The following is a 4,003-nucleotide window of genomic DNA, read 5'->3' as shown; positions in this document are numbered from 1 at the left end:
TCACAAAGAGTCGTGTGTGCATGGAATGCATTGCGGCAGCGGAGGTGAATGCGGATACAATTGGGTCTTTCAAGAGACTTTTAGACAAGTACACGGAGCTGACAAAAATAGAGGGCGATACGCTCGGGAAAGACTAGGGAGTTTCTAGAGTGGGTTACATGGTCGGCACAGCATTGTGGACCGACGGGCTTGTGATATGCTGTAGATTTCTATGTTCTATCCTTTGAGTGAATCTATAATTAGACTTGGGGAGAAAGTTAAAGTATGCAAGAAGTGTATGCAGCAGATGTTATTCACTCCGAGGGTCGAGCGCGTGTGGAAGGAACTGCAAGCCTAACTGGTAGATTCGGATTCAATTGTATCATGTCAGTTAAGCTTGTGTCGGTACGTGGATGAGAGAGAGCGGAGGATGCAGATAAATAGGGCAAAGCAGAAGATCATAGAGGGATGAGCTAGATGCGCCGAAGAGCCTATTTCTCTGTAGTAATAATCTGTGACCATGACTATCTCTGTTCCATCTCTCCATTCAGTGCCTTCTCGTTTTCCACCTCGACATCAGTTTCGTTAAACACTGCAGAATGAAATGTGATGAAGCGGGGTCCTTTGCTGGAAGGCATCAATAGTCCTATTGAGTTACTGAAGATTTAAGTGTGGTACATCCCATCGTACACTTGTTCCGTGTCATCTGTGGACACAAGGTAGGATATTTTAGGAGGCGAGTCACAGACCAAGTCTCCAACGTCAATCTATGCATCCTGTTTCAAGGCAGTTTGAAACTCTTTTTGCCAGCCTACCTGGGCTTCACTGGGCTCCGTTCTTAGAGACCTGCCGCAGATCCGTCTGGATAGGAACCCTGGAGAATCTTTCCACATTAATGCGCCAATGTCAAAGGGCATGGATTTTTAGAGGGTGAATGTGAAGCGATACTGTTCGACAAAGAGGTGCCGAAATCTACTGTATATAGGGCCTCAAAAATCTGGAATGAAGAAGGACTTGCAGATGAAGTTAGGGCACATGTAACACTTGCACTGATAAGTGCCAGGAAAGAGATTAGTCTGGAGGGATAGTGAACAAGGGAGTGACATGATACCTGCAGAAAGGGCTGGGGGTGTGTAGAGAATTGTATCCCCGTTGCGGACGGAGGAAGTTACTATGGAGGAATGCTGGAGGTGTGCTAGGTGACAACATGAATATCTTTCTTTTTTTATCCATCTACAGGAAGGATGTGGAAACCATAGAAAGTGTGCAGAGGGAATTTACAAAGATGTTACCTGGATTAGGGAGCATGCGTTTTCAGATTAGGTTGGTGAACTCGGACATTTTTATTTGGAGCGACCGAGGATGTGCGGTGATATGATATAGTGTAGGAAATGATGAGAGGCATTGATCCTGTGGATAATCAGAGGCTTTTTTCCCCAGGACAGAAGTGGCTAGCACAAGAGGCCATAGTTTTAAGGTGCCTGGAACTAGAGTCTGAGGAGATGTCAGCGGTAAGTTTTTTTTCCCCCAGTAATGCTGATAGCGTGGGACGGGCTGCCGGCGACGGCGGTGGAGGCTGATACGATAGGGTGTTTTCAGAGCCTCCTGGACAGGTACATGGAGCGTAGAAAAATAGAGAGCTATTTCCAAGGTAAGGACATATTCCGCAGAGCTTTCTGGGAGGAAGGGCTGGTTTTCTATGTTTCTGTGACGCTGGAGGAAGTTAAGTGTAAATTCTCCAGAACGTGAGACATAGATGTCGAGAAATATTCACTCGTTTCAGAGTTATAATATCGTTCAGTCAATCAAAGGTCAGGCAAATGGTTGCAAAATCAAAAAAATGAAACTTGCAATATAATCATAATTACTATCTGATTTAAATGAGAATGCAGGAAACTGCACCAAATTTCAAACGTGTGAGGATGGTTGATCAGGATTTTCAACTAGAGTTATTTAAGGACACGGTGCTATTTACTTGCTGGAAAGTGTTGTTCTGCCAACTCTACTTCAAAATTCCAGATGGCGTCTCTCCTGCCGTTGTCATCCTGAAAATGTTGTTATTGCGCTGGTCAAAGTAATATCGCAAATATTTATCATGCTAAATATCATCAACTACAACCCGCATTGAATTACTAACGGCTCAGTGTATCGTGGGTCTCCCATCTTCAGGAACACATATACATTAACTTCATATTACGAAAGGGATGTCGCATCCGGAATTTTCGATTTAGCAGACGATTTCCTTCCATGCTGCTCTGTTGTATTGGGAAATCGTGTACGAGGCAAGTTACAGCAGTGGTTTGGTTGGCCGCGTGAGTTTTTTTAAGAGGTCACTAGCTCTTAACCCAGCAAAGATGGAGAGCGTGCAGGCATGTCGGCTCGATTCAACTCGGGACCTCTCGCCCGGATGACACTGCGCTACCAGCCGGTTAACTATTTATAACATTTTAAAATGAAAGTCTTGGTGATTTTATTTTGTCACGAAACTGAAGCTGATAATTTGAGAAATTTTAATAAATAATAACTTTCATAGCATGTACTACTTGCACTAAATACGTAACAAATCTGATCTTTACAGAGCACAGTGGCTCTGTGTTAATGACAGGGAGTTTTTTTTTAAAGCGGGTAAAATGTAATATATGTATATGTGTTCCTGAAGTTTCGTGACAAAATAAAATCTCCAAGCCTCTACATTTTAAAATGTTATAAACAGTTACTTATTTGCACCTCTGGTGGCGGGCCTGTTGTACTCTACCCAGAGGCAGCTCGTCCACTTTTAGGCCCCTCCTAACATCCAGCTCCTACCGGTGGCTCCAGGTAACTGTTTGCAACTGAGAGTGGCAACCCCCAGTACGGCGTTTCTACAGGCGAGCTTAACCAGGTGAGGGTAGTCAGGAAACGTGAACCCTCGTGAGTTTGCTTACTCAAGCATTTGAAGCTAGTTCCCGGACTCGGCGGATGAGAGCAACTGCAAGATGCATTTATGAAGAAGGCGGTGCAGAAACCTTCATGGAGAGCGAATGGCAAAACAAGGTACAGAAGGCGTCATAGTTAAACGCTGCAGCCGAGGACTTCTCCAATCTTGACGTTCCTTCATGCCAATAGAACAAGTCTTTTGAGACCGTGAGAGTGGAACTGCCCTGTGCAACGGCTTTTTTCTTTCTTTTTGTTTTCTTTAATAATATTTTTATTGATTTCTTCTATAAAAGAAGACCGAGTACAGGAGGATATATATCATATATCAATTACAATATATTGAAATCACAATTATAGTCTCAATACCACATATTCATGTAAATTAAATTTAATCGTAATATTGAAAAGTGATAATTTTATTATACAAAAAAAATCTAATCCCACTATAAAAAAAAAGCTGTTTGGTAAAGAAAGAAAAAAGGAAAAAATAAAACATATTCCTAGCCAACATCTGTGTTTAATAGCAAATCAAGGTTTTTAATATAATCTACAAATGTTCCCCACCATGTTAGAGAGTCTTGTGTAGGTTCAGAAATTGAACAACGAATCTTCTCTAAATTTAAGGATGACATCTCTATTTACCGACAAATAACTTTGATTGTCTGAACCTGTGTGCACCCTACTAGATTCCTTGACTCGCTGTGAACAGACAGTGATGAGAAATGTATACCCGATCTGATCATGCAGTGATCTCCACCTACTTGTATTTCTCAATAACTGTTAATTCCCCTACTAGTGTAGCGTGCTCTGCTTCATTGGGCATAGAATACCCCAGATTCGCCACGCTCTGGGAAAAGCAGTTCCTCCTCACCTCCGTTCACAACCTAAATCGTGAGGCTACATCCGCAAGGCTAGTCTCATCTACCAGTGGAAACAATTCACTGTCTATCTTATATATTGGTTTCATAGTTTTATATGTTTCTATGGCGTGTAACTCCAGTCCACAGTCTTCAAAAGAACACTGAAAAGGAGGAAAAAATGATATTAAAGATAGAAATGGACCTGTTTCAGAAGATGCAAGAAATGCAGACTCTATTAGGCGCCATCA

Source organism: Hemitrygon akajei, unplaced genomic scaffold (assembly GCF_048418815.1).
Source record: "Hemitrygon akajei unplaced genomic scaffold, sHemAka1.3 Scf000063, whole genome shotgun sequence".
NCBI lineage: Eukaryota > Metazoa > Chordata > Chondrichthyes > Myliobatiformes > Dasyatidae > Hemitrygon > Hemitrygon akajei.
This window is presented reverse-complemented; position numbering follows the sequence as displayed.